Raw genomic sequence first — 18,784 nt, forward strand, 5'->3', positions numbered from 1 at the left:
CTAAGCAAAACCTCCCTTTTGTAGAGAGGCAACCGTGGGCACCAAGCCACAAGGCTGCCCACGTGTCCAATTCTCATTCATTTGCCATTAATTCATGCTTATCTAATAATTCATACTTATCTAAAATGCTTAACTTTAGGTTCATTTCTACTTTGGCCCAAATCTTAAACTAATTATATAACCTTTTTTCCGATAAAATATAATCCCTAATTTAATTACACTTTATCTCATACACCCATAACATTCAATATTTTATTTTACTCTTACCGAATATTTAATTAAACATTTAGGATTTTTCTCATTTATAATTAAATAATAATAATATAAAATTTAAGGGACAACTTAAATTTTCGAATTGTTACGCCTCCTAACTCTCATGAGGCCTTTTCTAAAGAATAAAATTGTAAGGCTCCGGTCAAAGCGGACAATATTGTGCTAGTAGGGTTAGGTTGGCAACTTCATTTGACACCGTCTTTGGGAACTCCCTCCGATGTGAGTCCTTTGGCATTCAGAGCCAATCAACTAGGGACTTATGTGGGAGCCTGAAATGGGTTTTATCCCACATCGGTCTGAGAGGCATCCACAACCCACTTAATAAGTTGACTAACTCCTCATAACTAGCATGAGACCTTTTCTAAAGAAGAACAAAACCGTGAGGCTCCGACCAAAACGAATAATATTGTGCTAGTGGGGTTGGGTTGCCGCATCATTTGGTGTTGTCTATGGGTACTTCCTCCGATGTAAGTCCCTTAGCATTCGGAGCCAATCAACTGGGGACTTATGTGGAAGTCCGAAATCGGTTTGTCTCACATCGGTCTGAAAGGCATTTACAGCCCACTTAATAAGTTAATTAACTCCTTTTAACTAGCATGAGACCTTTTCTCAAAGAGAACAAAATCGTGAGGCATCAGTCAAAGCCAACAATATTGTACTAGTGGGGTTGGGTTGGCAACTTCATTTGGCACCGTCTGTGGGAACTCCCTCTAATGTGAGTCCCTTGGTGTTAGGAGCCAGTCAACTAGGGACTTATGTGAGAGCTCGAAATGGGTTTTGTCCTACATCGGTCTAAGAGGCCAAAGCGGACAATATTGTGCTAATGAGATTAGGTTGACAGCTTTATTTGGCACCACTTGTGGCAACTCCTTCCGATGTGAATCCCATGGCGTTCGGAGCCAGTCAACTGGGGACTTATGTGGGAGCCCGAAATGGGTTTGTCCCACATCGATCTGAGAGGCATCCACAACCCACTTAATAAGTTGACTAACTTTCCCTAACTAGCATGAGGCATTTTCTAAAGATGAATAAAACCGTGAGGCTCCTGGCCAAAATGGACAATTTTGTGCTAGTGGGGTTGGGTTGGCAACTTCATTTGGCGCCATCTATGGGAACTTCCTCCAATGTGAGTCCCTCAGCATTCGGAGCCAGTCAACTAGGGACTTATGTGGGAATCCAAAATGGGTTTTGTCCCACGTTGGTTTGAGAGGCATCTACAACCCACTTAATAAGTTGACTAATTCCTTCTAACTAGCATGAGTCCTTTTCTAAAGAAAAATAAAATCATGAGGCTCCGGCCAAAGCGGACAATATTGTGAAAATAAAGTTGCCAACCCAACCCCACTAGCACAATTGTCCGCTTTGGCCGGAGCCTCACGGTTTTGTTCTTCTTTAGAAAAGGCCTCATGCTAGTTAGGAAGAGTTAGTCAACTTATTAAGTGGGTTGTAGATGTCTCTCAGACCGATGTGAGACAAAACTTATTTCGGGCACCCACATACGGCTCCAAAATGAAGAGAGAAAAAGTGATTGAAAATGAGAGAGAAGAGAGAAAAAGTGATTCATTGATATGTAATAGAGAGAAAAATAATTTTAATTTTTTTTAAAAAAAATTTATAATCAAATATATTTTTAAAATTTTAAAAAAAAATATATTCCAAAACACAAACTAAACACACCTAATATTTCTTTCCTCTGGCTTAATCAGTCATATGGTGACTTGACCATAAAAGTGTGTTTTCGGGTTAAGTGTAGCGACGGAAAAAAAAAAAAAAATGACATGAATTAACCATGCCGATTAACACAATTTTCGATGGGCCATATGAATCGACTACCAACGTAAGACCTCCAAATGCGTTTGTAATAAGGAAATTGAGTGGGCAGTAATATGGCAGTGGGTCTTATTCATTGTTACAGTTTGTATTATGTTTATTTTTTTTTTTATCATTTTATTAGTGGCGGGTTTAGAGTCATTAAATTAGTGGTCTCTAATATTACTATTGTAATAATTATACTTTGCTCATTTGTTTGGATGTGTAGCACCCAAAATTATTTGCTATTTTAAAAATGAGAGTTTTTTTTTTTTTTTGATAAATTCTCTTTTTAAGAGTTTTATTTCATTCAACACATATTGTTTTTGGCTATATTATTAGGTTCTATTTGAGGTAAGAAGATCAAAACATCATCAATCTCTCCTACCCCCTATTAATGTTAATATTTAATATTGATTATTATTATGTTTTGGTAGTTCACATGTATCAAGATGTTGACTATCATTATATTCATAATAATTTAAAATAAATTTTTGTCATTGTATTGTCAATTACATGACGTAAATATTCACATCATGCAATTGAAATGAATATTCACATCATTATATTCACATTAATTTGAAATGAATTTTTGTCATTGTGTTGTTAATTACATGATGTAAACGTTTACATCACTATATTAGCTGAGAGAGAATGTTCACATCACTACATGTTGTGAATAAGAATGTGTTGTCAATTAAAAATATAATGAACATTATTTTAATGTGTTGTCAATTAAAAATGAGAATGTTCACATGTTGTGAATGTTCACATCACTACATTAGATAAGAGAGAATTTTTCGGAAAGGTGTTGTGAACGTTCATATCAGATGAGAGAGAATATTCACATTATTTTTAATGTGTTATCAGTTAAAAATATATTCACATCAGATGAGAGAGAATGTTCACATTATTTTTAATTGTTGTCAATTAAAAATATATTCAAATTATATAATAATATGAAATAATAACATCAATATTATTTAATTTATGTATGAAATTTTTTATGCCTTGGTCCTTTCCCTTATCTTTCCTCCCCCAACATTAAATATCAATATTAAATATAAGGGCATAATAGTCTAAGAAAATAATATAAATCAAGAAAATGACTTTATGGAATAAAAATATAATATATAGGACTAAGTGGGTTAAAAAATTCTTCATGAACTTCTTAGGTTATAACACTTCTAAATGAGATTTATCAATAAAAAGCCCTTTAAAAATAGATAAATTATAAACACACTCGCTAAAATTTACTTAAATTATAAATTATTCTTTGTAATTCTAGAAATTATATTATGCCTCCTAAGATTTCTAATTTCATAGGGCCTATTTGATAACACTTACGTTTTCAGTTTATATTTACAAAAATTTTATAAACTAGTTTTTGTTTGTTTTTAGAAAAACATAAACTACAAACGCGTTGGATTTTGACAAAATGTTTGAAAATTTTAAAAATATAAACTAAAAGAGTGAGAAATGGCGAGTGGCGGTGAGTAGCGGGAGGTGGGTGGTGACGAGTGGTGGCGGATGGTGGCAGCGGAAGACGGTGGTAGCGGGTGGGTGGCGACGGAAGACGGTAGTGGTGGATGGTGGCGAGTGGTGGTGACGGAAGACGACGATGGCGGGTGGCGGGTGATAGGTAATAGCGGCAGGTGGTGGGTAGTGGCGGCAGAAGACAGTGATGGAGGATGGTGGCGGAAGACGGTGGTGGAAAGTGGTGGCAGGTAGTAATGATAGCGGAAGACGGTGGTGGAAAGTGGTAGTAGATGGTGGCAGATGGTGGGTAGTGGGTGGTGGGTGGTGTTGGCAGAAGACGGTGGTGGGAAGTGGTAGTAGGTGACGGGTGGTGGCGGTGGAAAACGGTGGTGTGGTGAAAAATGGTGGTGGAAAGTGCTAGTAGGTGGTGGTGGCGAGTGGTGGTGGCGAGTGGTGGCGGGGGGAGACGATGGTAGAAAGTAGTGGCAGGTGGCGGGTGGTGGCGGCGAAAGACGGTGGTGGAAAGTGGTGGAAGGTGGTGGCGGCAGAAGATGGTGGTGGAAAGTGGTGGCGAATGGTAGTGGTGGAAGATGGTGGCGGTGAGTGGTGGCGGCGGAAGACGGTGGTGGAAAGTGGTGGCAGGTGACGGCAGCGGAAGATGGTGGTGGTGAAAAGTGGCGGCGGAACATGGTGGTGGGTGGTGGTGGCAAAAGACGGTGGTGGAGGGTGGTGGTGGTAGGTGGTGGTGGCAGAAGACGGTGGTAGAGAGTGATGGTGGGTGGTGGAGGGGAAGACGGTGGTTGGAAATGGTGACAGGTGGTGGCGAGTGGTGGGTGGTCAAAAAAAAAACTAAAAACGTAAACTCATTTTTTGAATTTACAAATTTTGGCCAAATTTATAAACTGAGACCACTAGTTTATAAATCAAAATATTTACCAAACAAGTTTTTATTACAGTTTTTAAAATTTTTGTAAATATAAATTGAAAACTGAAAACGTAAGTGTTACCAAACGCCACCATAACAAATATGTCCTTTTATTAATAAATTATCAAGTTAATTAACAGTTTCAATAATGTTAAAATTTTATTTTAATTAATAATTTAGATAATTTTATTATTATATAGGTGAACAATTAGAAATTTCACTTTTTCAATTAATTCTATTAAATAAAAAATTCTGACAGGGAGATATTTGTAATTTTCTAAATCATAGAGGACAATTTGTATTTTAAACAAATCTCAAAAAATGTTTTTGTAATTTACCCTTTAAAAAATCAACGTTTCATATTATTAATATTAAGGATATATTTTATAAGAATTTTTAAGATAGTAACACAAATGTGATAGACTTTACTGTTAAATTCAATAATTATTAAATTAAAATAATATTATATAAATGTATCCATTATGTTTATAGATTTTAGACAATTTTTTGAAAGTTGCAAAAAAAAAATGTTTGGTATTTATTTTTGTTTTTAAAATTTATATATAATTTATAAAATTTAATAAATTCTTGTAACTTAAAAAAAGAAGAGAAAAAATAGCTTCACTTATTTAGAGAAGAAAAAAGTGTCCTTCTTCCACTTTCTTTGGCCATCACCAATCGCTCATCGCTCATCACTCTCATAAATCGCCACATTTGGGTAATCTTTTGACCACTGCCTCTTGCAAGGAGCCACCTTCAATAATCACCTCTAGAAGCCAGTCATCATCGTCAACAATCACCTTTCAGAGCTAGTCACCACCTCCATCAGCTCACCATAACCTCCGATCATCAGCAATTACATTTGCCCACCATATTCAACTATTGACAACTGCTTTCAGTCATCACTTCTTGCTAGGCACTTTTTTCACTTATTTCCAAAACAAGTTTTTAAAATCCATGTATACCAAACATATTTTTTTGATTTTGTTTGTTATTAAAAACAAACATTAACATATTTAATGTTTTTCATAAATAAAAAAACAAATTTATCAAATGATGCCTGTATCTCCAATCATTTACCTTTTCTTTCATCAAATATAAATTTGATGGGAAAATGCTCAAAAATCATCTTTAATTCTTTAATCAAATGTTTATCAAATTGAGAGAAAATTATTTTTTTCATCAAATTGAGAACTTATCAAATTACCAAATCCTTCATGAATTTTTTTTTTTAATAAAAAAAATGAAGCATTGAAGATGATTTTTTTTTTCCCGTCAAATTTGATAAAAAGAGAAATTTGAGATAAAAAAAAATTACAAAAAAATTGATGAAAATTTGATAAAAAGATTAGATTAGTTTATATCAAATCAAGTGTTTTATTCTTTCATGGCCCGAATGTCTCAAAACAATATCGTTTTAGGAGTAAAACGACGTCATTTTAATACATTTGAGGCATTCAGACCATACAAATTCGAACTACTAAACAATTTTCTGCTTATATACATGGAAATTAGTGTCGACAGCTAGAAGTAGTAATCAGCATATCATGGGATTGAAACCATTTTGTGGTTTAATGATTTTTACGTGTTCAATTTAGGTTCCTCAAACTCAGTTGATTGCAAGAAACAAAAATGATATTTTTGACTACTTTAATTCTCTTCCAAGTTGATACATTCTAGTGTTAGATATGTACTCTTGATTTAAGAAAGAAAAATGAATATTATTTGATAATCTAACGAAATACTATTGGATGAGAAAAAATAATGTCAATTCTAATCTCATTAGGTAGGGTGTTATCATTGGAGAGTGTCGATTTGTTCAACATAAACAAGACAGAATGAAAAAGTCACGTCTATCAATGATTTTGGTCCGGAATAGAGGTTAGAAACAATCCAACCAAATCAAATAATAAAGTTAGGAAAAGAAAGAACCATCCAAGGGCAATGCCCTTAGTTTTTAAGAAATTATATTTTAAGAGTTTTGAAAATATTTTTAATTTTTTCCTCTAAATATATATATATATATATACTCTTTAAATATTTTTCATTCTTCTCCCAATAAACTAAATACTGTTATTCCTCCAATGGTTGTGTGTGTGTGTAAAATGTAAATAAAATGAACAACAAAAATTAAATAATTCAGAAAATAATTAGATAAATTATATTCTGAATTAATTACTTACAGAAATTTAAAGTCGAGGTTTATGTTGAACACAATTTCCTTAAAGTAAATTTCGCCTTCGCTTCGGTGTTTCGAAAATTTATTAGTGTTTACTGACCAGAATGCAGCGACTACTACTTGATTTGTAGCATTACAAAATCAAGTCTGGCGAATCAAAGATTTGTTGTAACTCTTTCTTTCTTTTGCTAAAAATTATATGCTGAATATATACAGAAAGACAATAGGATGAAAAGAAGGAAGAAATGTTCAGGAAATCGGATAGATTAAAATGCTAGAGTGGCAAGCTGTTTATAGCCAACCATGCACCTGTTCAGGGAGGCCTTGGTGGCTGTTCGGACATGGCTGAAAAGTTGTGACCGGAACAGCACCGGCTTGGGAAGGAGGCGACTGGAATTTGAAAATTCAGAAATTCGAATTTGAAACAAAATTTGAATTATTTCTGTAAGAAAAAATTAAAGGTAGGACCCGACCCACACAACACACTCAGCTCAGTCTACGGCGCGCGTGGTGGTTTTGGACCAAGCTTAGTTTGTCCATAACTCCTCTCCTTACAAAACTTGGGATATCCCTTGAGGCCCATTCCAAGTATGGTAAGCTAGAGTATATGTGCTCATATAAATCCTTAAGCATTTCCTATGTAGGACAAGCACATTTCACAAATATGTAAGAAATCCACTTAAAGCCATTTCCACGAACTCGAAAATACGCGTTAAATTCTCATTCATCCGAAAATAGTTTTGAGCAACAAAATACATGATGTTATTCACTACGCGGCATTAAACATGAACCTAATTAGAAACGTCAAAAATAACACTTGGGTCCTACCTTAGTTAATGCTCAAAGTTAGTAAAAAATAAAATATTACAAAGCCATTTTGCAACAAATACACTATTAATTTGATCATGAACCTAAATAGATATCATATTTAATTTACAAATAAATTTAAAAATCATTTCCTTTTATTATGTGTATTTAATTGACAAATTTATTTATTTATTTTTTTAATATTACTTGAGACTTCTATAGATTTGAATGTTAAGATGTTTTACTGTATTGATATGTATAATATTTGAATAGTTTTGAAATATTAATAGTTGATATTTTATTATTTTTTTAACAAAACTAAATTTGACTTAACCTGTGTGTGGCGTTTGCTCCCATTGACTAAATCCTTGGCTTCACCACTAGAGAGTATGAAGCGAACTCCTTGGAGAGCAAGCACATAGTGGCTATAAACATAAGCTCTCATGATTTGGGACACAAAGAATAAGGATTAGGATCTTCTAATTACACTATATTAATGTTTCTTTACATTAACATGTACAAACCTTTTTTCATAGGTGAAGTGATTCAGACCTCCCTCCAATCACCACCCCCACCAACACACACGTGGGGGTTAATGATTGGAGGAGAACAAAAAAAAAAACAAAACAAAACAAAACAAAAAAAAAAACTGGCCAATCACAGCCAAAGGGGTTGTGGAGGTGTCTCCCCTCTGGGGTTCCAAATCATTTTTGTTTTTGTAGAGTACAATTTTTATTTTTCTATAGTTTTTATTTTATTATATTTTATTTATAATCTCATATATTAACATTATATTAATAACAAATATAAGTGATGTGATTTATTAAACTAATACAATATTAACACATGAGGCAATAATAATAATTATTGACAAAAGTTAGAAGAAAAAAACACCAAAGTAATGATAATATAAATGAATTAAAAATGTGAAGCCATGGAACAGTAGCTCGTCCCTCTTGGTGAGTTACTGTTGCTGAAGGACATCTCCTCGAGGCTTGGACTAGTATGATGGAGTCCAATTCAGAATTTCATGCTAAACAAACTAACAAAATAGAGCAAGTAGCAAGGCTGTTGTTGTTGATGCTCTTACATCCAGATCTTTTATTTATCAAAAATGATTGAGGCCTCAAATTTTTTGGCTCAAATTTGCCTCGAATTTGCTTTTTTTTTTTTTTTTTTTTTTTTTTTTTTTTTTTGCTGGGTTGATGCTTTGCTTATTATTATTATTATTATTTTTATTTATTTTTTTCTACACCACATGTTAGGCATCAAGAAACAAGTTACAGATCTACAATGCCATTTCTATATTCCATATTTATTTATTTAGTCATCATAAATTTGTTGAATGCAATAGAAATGACATTTTTTGAGAAAATTATAAATCAGTGAGAAGACTAAAAAAAATTACAAAATTATGTATCACTTTAATTATTTAAATGGGTAAGTTCTACCACTGAAATGCAGTAAGTTCTACCACTGAAATGCAATTTTTTAATTTTTTTTTTTTTTTGTCATGCACTGAAATGCAATTTGCCCTAATTTTTTTTCAATAAAATACACTTAGGTAGTGTTTGGTTAACTGTAATGAAACGGAATGAAATGATTATTCTATCAAAATATTCATTCTCATGTTTGGTTGACTAAATAAATAATGACAAAATACATTATAAATAGAATCATCATTCACTATTTTAAGGAGATGGACATTGCATATGAGGGCTTGAGGAATGATTATTTCATTCCATTTTAACTCAATCTAGTGAACCAAATAGAGCATAAAAGCAGTATTTGCCTCCTTTTTACTAGAAAAAATATATCTTATTGAGTTTATACATTCAAAACTAAGGGAAATCCTTCGTAAATTCATATTCTCACCCCAATAAGGCTACAAGTCATTAAGGATAAGGGTGATTCTATTGACGACATAAGGATATTTGTTGGTCAAAAGTTTATTAACAGATTTTATTCCATAAATACCACCTATCTGTTTAAATTTTTATTTTATCTATTTGATTTTTTGAACCTATTTGTTCAAATTTTTGTTTTATCTGTTTGATTTTTTGATCATTTTAACCTATTCAAAAAAAAAATTATCTATTTGATTTTGGAATCTAGTCTTGGATCTTTTTTCTGTGGACTCTCTAGCACGAACAAACAAATATACAAAATCAATTGCGGAGCTACTAATGAATTCCCTCTTTCGACATCAAAAATCAAACAAACAAATACACATACCCCACTGGACCATCTTCTTTCTTTCACCTCCTTCAAATCACATCTCTCTCTCTCTCTCTCTCTCTCTCTCTATCTCTCTCTCTCCCTCCCTCTCTCCTTCTATATTGATATATATATATATATATATGTAAGATTTAAAAATGATGTTGGTTATATCAATTTTTCCGAATCGACGGCCACTTTTGTCGATGATCCTAAACCTACATTTGTCGTCGTATTCTTATTCAACTTCGGCTTCTTCTGTTGCTAAAATTCAAGCAAAGCGAACAATTAGAAAAGCCCCAGACACGATTGGACTCAAGATGGAATTAAGTACTTCTACGACTCTTTTGATCTAGTAGCCTATGCCAGACTCAAGATTTAAGACATTGAGCTCGTCTCTCATGTGATGCTCTTGAGGTTCTACATGGCGGACGTAAGGGCCTTATATGATCTTCATCTCCTAAGCTGATTTGAAGAGATAGACAAGGGTTTTTTGGGCACAATTTGTATAGATAAATAGTCCTTATGGACCCAAACAAATTAGCGCATGTCCTTGTGGATCCAAACAAAAAGATCTTTCGATCTATACCCTTAAAAGTCTATAAAATAGATCTGTGGTCTAAACACCGCTAAAAACTATTTCCTTATTAAAAATCTATGGTGAGAGACTTTTAATTAACCAAATTTTGTTGGAAATAATGGTTTTATAGGCTTATTTTGGGCCAATTTTGAGCCCAAATTTGAGTGGGTCCCACACGTCTTTTGGGGTGGGTCCAAAGAGGAGACGTATTCCTTGTCGCTTGGCAAGTCACACAATGAAGACGGTTCATCAAAACCATTTATGAGTGAATAGGAAGTTGACATCGTTTTCAGGTTCGTAGAAAGGACAATTAAAGAGTCAATAGTGGGTTTCCTTCAAATGTTAATCCCACATTGAAACTTGAAGAGAACTTATGTGTGTATATAAGATCTAGGTAGCAACACTTGGGTTGGCCCCTCAAGGGGCACCCCAAGTTTTTAGAAATGAGGAGTTATGGACAAATTGAACCTTGACTCAAACCACTACACACGAGCGCTGTAGCTCAACTTTTCCGCTCCCCTTTTTGGAAGTTGGAAATAAGCCCTACAGTATCGAACTCTCGCGGTTCCGAATCTAATCTCACAAGTGTAATGTGAAATTGATAAACACCAAAGAGTCCAAATCTGGCAAATCTTTTAAAAAATCGATTTTAAATCAAAAATGCCAAAATTAGACTACTTTGCCAGATACAGAGTCCCTACCTAAATATTTTATTTTTGGGAAAAGTTTAGGAAACCCATGACTCGTGCCAAAGGCCACGTGTCCGTCATCACCAAGATTGTCTCGACTCGGGAACTTAGGTACGAGAGGGGATGGTCATGAATACATTTGAGCACCACCGCTCGTCCAATCAAAGATCAGCCTCAACTAATCATGATATGAATCTTTATTTACATTATATGCTCTTGCTCCAGTTATTAAGCTAGCATTACTATGTGATGTGTACACACAAGTATAGACTAAATCGCAAGAATTGGAACATTTCAAGTCATGTTTGTTTTGAAAATTGTTTTGAAATATGTACCACTTGAAAAAATGATCGCAGATACACATTACTCAAATTATTCCAATTCACGCGATTAACCTTCACCCACAGGCATTCAGGCAGTTTATAACATTTAAGCAATTAGCCTCATGGCAAGCATGCTAGACATGGCAAATACCACACACGATGCAATATGCTAAAGCGAGTGAAAGCTCACCTAATACTCCAAGCCAAAACAAATAAATAGTTAGAAAAAATGCATGATTCCTAACTATGCGAGATGACTAATGCAACACATGCAAGAATACAACTAAATAGGTTCGTCTACTTAACATGGCATATGAATCACTTAAATAGCATGCAATCTAAGCACGTATTCAAAGAAGTATTGAAACAACAATATAGTTAGAAAGATGAACCAAGCCTCGGTGCATGTAAGACAAATGGATGCAAACATGGAAAATGCTAATTGACACATGATGTCCCTAAACTAACCATCATAAGCTAGTAAATAAAAGGGAGAAAGATGTGGGGTTGGAAGACAAACACATTATTACATTGCGTTCTCACGAAGGAAAGTCCAAATGAATAAACTAGCTAACTAATTAACTAAGCTAAACTAATTAAGCTAATTATTACAAAACAAGTTAAATAAACTAGCTAAGCTACTTAACAAATTATTACAACACTTGAATTAACTAACTAGTTAACTAACGAACTAATTACAACACAAGTGCGATTAAGATAAGTAATTAAACTAAACAACTAATTACTATGCCTCAGGAAACGAGGGACATTCATGTGCATGCTTAGTTTCTGCCCGAAAAGACCATCATTTTGCTTCTAAATGCCTTTGTTTGCATAGTTGAACACCAACACTGCTGCTTACTCTATTCTGCCTTACAAACTCACAGCTAAATTTTGCACCAGTGGCCGGCTGGCCAGTGATGAGGGTTGCCGGCCACCTGTCGGCCATGAAAGTGGCCGACAAGTTCATCTTGCTGTAACAGAGGACAAACAGAGCATATACAGGGTATTTCAAGGGTTTGTTTGCACACCTCACCCCTCATTTTCATGAACAAATCAAATGAGTAGCAAGTTTGGTTCACAAACCATCAATGGATGCAATTTCATTGCATGATGGCTTGTGAAACCAAGCGTGCAATTTCAATAAATGCAAAACAAGACACAAAGCTTCTCCCTTTCATGAAAGATCAAGGGAAGTAGTTGACTTTGGAGACTTGACACATTTCATCACTAGTAAGTATGAAATGGTTCAAGCATCCATGTGTTCAATTAACGTCTAATTGAATACAACCAAATTATTATCTTGCATCATTTTAATTCCAAGTTACTCCATTTTAGTTTACCAACCATTCTTTAATTCAATTTAGTCCAATGGTGAATTAAAGTCCTCTAATGGAAAGATGGCTCAAAACACAAGTTGTTTTGAGTATGAAAGAAGCATTATACCGTTGGTAATGAACCCCCTAAAGAATTAAACCATTAAGTATGAAATCTCAATTTCATACTTGGGCAAACAAGTGACTTAAAAACACTTTCAAAGCAAAATAAAAGCCAAGAAAGGGGGAAGATTGCAGAGATTATTAGTGCTGAAATGAAGTATGAAAAGCCAAAAAAGAAGTGTTATCAACTCAAATAAGTGATGTCTAAGACCTAAAACATCAAGCTTATGAGTACTATTACACTAGAAGCATGCAAAACAAAGCTCAAATGCAAACAACAGCCCCAAACAGTCTAAAATAAATCCTAAAACATGCTAAAATTGAGCTAAAAAAGTCTAGATTAAAATGCTAAAATGTAGCACCAACTAGGCTGGTAAACAACACATAACGAGGGGAGGCTAACCCCTCCAAATTTGGATTTCAAAACATAATTTTAGCTACTGAAAAGGCTCTGAAAATCAGTGTTTAAAAGCTTGGGAAAAGATAGCAAAAGGTTGGGAAACACAAGGGCAAAGGCCTCCAAAACAAGGTACAAAGAAGGGTTATTAACCCCTCAACCTTTAATGGCCTTAAACCCAAGCTTCAGCCCAAAAAACATAGAGTTTTGACTGCCCGAAACAATGGAAAAATAGTAAGAAAAAAAGTAGAGAAAACAAGCAAATAAGTAGAGCCTTATATCTCTTGAAGAGAAGAAGCAATTCCAAGCAACAAAACAAGCAAACAACACCCTCTAGAGCTCAAAACAAGCTCAAAGACACCTCAGCTCAAAGATGAGAAGATTTGGTTAAGGGTGTATAGGGAAAGGTTAAAGGTTTATAGGTAAAAGTGTAGAGATTTGGTAGAGAGAGAGAATTGTAGAAAGAGAGGAAAATTTTTGAGCTCAAGAATTTCTAAGCCTCAAACATGAGAGAGGGGCCTCCTATATATAGAAAACATGAAATTTCCTCAAGGAGATCCAACCCTATATGTGGGGATAAATACATGCATCTATGCAAACAGATGGCATAAAATATCTGCAAAATACACTAACGGCCGGTCGGCCATCACTGGTGGCCGGCAGCGCAAAAGTGATGGCTGATAGCCTCTAGGGATGGCCGGCAGGCCACCAGAGGTTACAAGCTGGAAATACCAAGCCATAGTCCAAGAATGAGGCAAAAAAGGGGTAGGGTTTGAAAGGCTCAAAGTTGTGGCATTATGCTAAGGACTTCGAGCATTTGGCGAGCACATAAACTCATCATCGGGTGTACATACGAGGACGTCGAAGTCATAAGGGTCGTAAAAAATGGGGTGTCTATACGTGCGCTCTGCCACCGTCTGGCCGAGCCGAACACGTTTGTAGATCAGGTCAGTTCTAATATTAATTTATTTGAATTCTTGCAAGAAATTATTTGAATTTTAAAATGTAATTAATTCAAGTTTTTTGTCCAAAAATTGTGCCTTTTTCGAGTCTGAATTCCACAACAAATTAAAATATCCAAACAGATTTTTTAACCTGTTGCACCCGGACAGATTCAGTTTCTTCACAGAACATATTCAAATCTGTGTTCAGAAAAGTTAAAAATTGCCAGCAGTAATCTGTTCAAAACAGTTTCTGCACCTATTCATTTCAAACTGCATTTGTTCAGTTTGGGTTTGTACTTGTTCAGATCTGTCCAACAAGTTCCAATTTTCCTATAAATTTAGAATAATTCCAGCAGATTTCTTAAAGATAGAGCGTCACACACTTGACTTGATCTAATTTTGTACTTTTCATTTCAGTAAATAAATTCTATAAGTAATTAATTTTTATTTGTTTGATTTGGTTTCATATTATTTATTTTACACAGAAGATTATTCCAACAATCTTAAGACAGATTCGAATTATTTTGTTTACACAGAATTTTTCGTTTGTTTCCTTTTCTCTTTCTTCTTCTTACAGAAATTATTTTTTGTGATTTTACAAAATAATATTCTGGTTGGAAAAATAAATAGTAATAATATACTGTTTGACAAATAGTAGTAATATAATGTTTATTTTCTTTGACAACTAGTAGTAATATACTGGTAGTCATTAACAATTCAGAATATTTATTTTTGAAGTTTGTTAGAAATTAATTTTGATTTTCAGAAATAATTTCTGAGTGATCATTAATTCAAATTATGTTTTCAGTATTTTAATTTTTGAAATGTTACAGAAATATTTTTTTGTGTGGAATTAAGTTGTTTAAATAAAATTTTATTTTATTTTCAAATTAATTGGAAATAAAAGTTACAATTCTTGTTTCTTTTATTTTTACAGAATTTAATTATGTGGTTTTGGTTTAAATTTTTTGTGTAGTATAAAATTTTAATTATAATTTTGTTTTATAATTTAGAATTCATGACTACTGAAACTGGTCAAACTAATGCTCAAACAAGTACTGATATGGTGACTGGAATTACTCCAACCCCTCTTCTTGTTGTGACTGTGCTAGTTAATCACGGTGAGAAGCCATAGAAGTTCTCAGGAACTGATTTTAAAAGATGGCAATGGAAAATGTTGTTCTATCTTACTACTCTAAACTTGGCACGTTTCTTCCGTGAAAATGCTCCTACTCTGAACGAAGATGAAACCGATTGGCAAATAGTTGCTGCAGTCGATGCCTGGAAACATGCTAATTTCCTTTGCCAGAACTACATCTTGAACGGACTTGACAGCACATTATATAACGTCTACAGTCTTATCAAAACGGCAAAGGAACTTTGGGAGTCTTTGAAAAAAAAAGTAAAAAACAGAAGATGCTAGCTCAAAGAAATTTGTGGTTGGCAAATTCCTGGATTTTGTGGTGGTTGATTCAAAGACTTTGATCAGCCAAGTTCAGGATATCCAACTCATTCTGCATGACATTTATGCAGAAGTCATGTCTCTCAGTGAATCCTTCCAAGTTGCTGCCTTAATTGAAAAATTACCACAAGGCTGGAAGAATTTCAAAAACTATCTCAAACACAAGTGCAAATAAATGACTTTAGAGGAATTGATTGTGCATTTGAGGACTAAGAAGGAAAATCGTAATTCAAAGAAACGGGCTGGTAAGCATCCAATGGAGTCTAAGGCAAATGTGGTGGAACATACTTCAAAAGTAAAGAAACGGAAGTATTCTGGAAAAAGTTTTGCACAAGCCTCTAAAAGAGGGAAAACTAAGAAATACAAGTTCACTGGCAAGTGTTACATCTGTGACAAAGAGGGACATCAGGCCAAAGATTGTCGTAGCAAGCGCAAAAGCAAGGAAAGATCAAGCAAGAAGCCTGCTTAAGCCAATATAACCGAAATGGACAAAATTTCCAATAGTGTAGATGACATAAATCTTTCTGCAGCTGTTTCCGAGGTAAACCTTGTCGTAAATCCTAAAGAATAGTGGGTGAACACTGGCACTAGTCGCCATATCTGTGCCGACAAAAAGATGTTCACATCTTATTTTGTGTTAGACAACGGTGAATAACTTTTCATGGGTAACTCCTCGACTTCTAAAATTGAAGGACAAGGAAAGATTATTCTAAAGATGATATTTGGAAAGGAGCTCACTCTCAACAATTTGCTACATATACTGGACATTCGTAAGAATCTAGTCTCTGGATCTTTGTTGAGTAAAAATGGATTTAGGCTAGTGTTTGAGAGTGATAAGGTTGTACTTACTAAGAATGAGATGTATGTAGGAGAAGGTTACATGTCTGATGGCCTTTTCAAAATGAATGTAATGACTGTTGTAACCTCTGTTATTAATAAAAATACATCTTCTTCTTACTTGCTTGCGTCTTCAAATTTGTGGCATGGTAGATTAGGACATGTTAATTATGGATCTTTGCGTAGATTAATTAATATGGAATGTTTACCTAAATTTGACATTAATTTACATCATAAATGTGAAATTTACATTGAGGCAAAATTAATTAAAACTCATTTTCATACAATTGAAAGAAGTACGAAACCACTTGAATTAATTCATAGTGACATTTGTGATTTTAAATCAATTCAAACTAGAGGTGGGAAAAAATATTTTATCACTTTCATAGATGACTATACTAGATATAGTTATTTTTATTTAATGCGAACCAAGGATGAAGCTTTGGAAACTTTCCTTCAATATAAGAATGAAGTCGAAAATCAACTTGATAAGAAAATTAAAAAACTTAGAAGTGATAGAGGTGGTGAATATGAATTACCTTTTTGTGATTTTTGTAAAGAACGTGGAATAATTCATCAAACCACCGCTCTTTACTCACCTCAGCAAAATAGAATTGCTGAAAGAAAAATAGGACCTTAAAAGAAATGATGAATGCCATGTTAATAAGTTCTAGATTACTTCAGAACTTGTAGGGGGAAACAATACTTTCTGCTAATTATATTCTAAATAAAATACCCCGAAAGAAAGTGAACCAAACACCTTATGAAATGTAGCATGGGAGAGTACCATCCTACAAATACTAAAAAGTGTATGCATGTTTGGCTAAAGTGGTTATTCATAGTCCTAAAAAGACTAAGATAGGTCCTAAAGCAGTTGATTGCATTTTCATTGGTTATGCCAAGAATAGTTGTGCATATTGGTTTTTGATTCATAAGTCAGAATATTCCGAAATGTATGTAAATGCTATTATTGAATCTCAGAATGCATTGTTCTTTGAACATGTATTTTCGAATAAAGTTGGACAACAGGCTAGTACTAATAAAAGATCTTTTGATGCTACTACTAGTTATGATAAAAAACAAGAGCAAAAGATAAATCAAAATAAAGAAGAGGAACTTACGCGTAGTAAACGTGCTAGAACCTCAAAATCTTTTGGTCCAGATTTTCTAACTTTTTTGTTAGAAAATGAGCTTTTAACTGTCAAAGAAGCTATGACCAGTCCTGAAGCTCCTTTATGGAAAGAAGCTGCAAATAGCGAAGTTAAATCCATCCTGCAAAATCATACTTGGGAATTGGTGGATTTGCCACCAGGATGTAAACCTCTTAGATACAAGTGGATTTTCAAAAGAAAAATGAAAGTAGATGGATCAATTGACAAATACAATGCAAGACTTGTGGTCAAAAGTTTTAGACAAAAAAAAGGTCTTGATTATTTTGACACATACTCAGCGGTTACTAGAATAACATCTATTAGAATGTTAATTGTTATTGCATCGTTGTACAATATAGAAATTTATCAAATGTATGTGAAAACCGTTTTATTAAATGGTGAGTTAGATAAAGAAATTTACATAGAACAACCAAAAGGATTTTCTGTTTCAGAAAAAGAAAAGAAAGTATGTAAATGGTTAAATCATTATATGGTTTAAAACAAACACTAAAACAATGGCATGAGAAATTTGACAAAGCATGGATTCAAAATTAATAAATGTGACAAATGTATTTATATTAAAAATACATACAAAGTCTATGTTATAGTATGTCTTCACGTGGATGATATGCTCATCATAGGTAGTAATAATGACATGATTAAAACTACCAAGAAAATGTTGAATAAACATTTCGACATGAAAGACATAGAGATTGCTGATGTAATTCTTGGTATGAAAATTATCAAAATATCAGAAGGTTATGCTTTGTCATAATCACATTACATTGAGAAAATACTTGACAAATTTAGCAAAGATGATGATCATCTTGGTAGAGCACATGTGGATGTTAATTTGTTCATTTCTAAAAATATACAGGAAAGTATTTCTCAATTAGAGTATGTCCAAATTATTGGAAGTTTAATGTACTTGATTAACTGCACTCGTCCCGAATATAGCTTCTGTAGTAAGTAAATTAAGTAGATATACAAACAATTTCGGAGTAGAACACTAGAAAGCAATTATAAGGGTTCTAAGATACCTCAGATTTACTCGTAACATTGGACTGAATTATACTAGATATCTAGCACTACTTGAAAGATACTGTGATGCAAATTGGATATCGGATACTAGAAACACAAAATCCACTAGTGGGTATATGTTTACTCTTGGTTGGGCGGCTGTATCTTGAAAATCTTCCAAACAGACTTGCATTGCTAGGTCTACTATGGAATTAGAGTTTATAGCTTTAGATAAAACTAGGGAAGAAGCAGA

Source organism: Camellia sinensis, chromosome 6, assembly GCF_055761805.1.
Source record: "Camellia sinensis isolate YWXY chromosome 6, ASM5576180v1, whole genome shotgun sequence".
Lineage (NCBI taxonomy): Eukaryota > Viridiplantae > Streptophyta > Magnoliopsida > Ericales > Theaceae > Camellia > Camellia sinensis.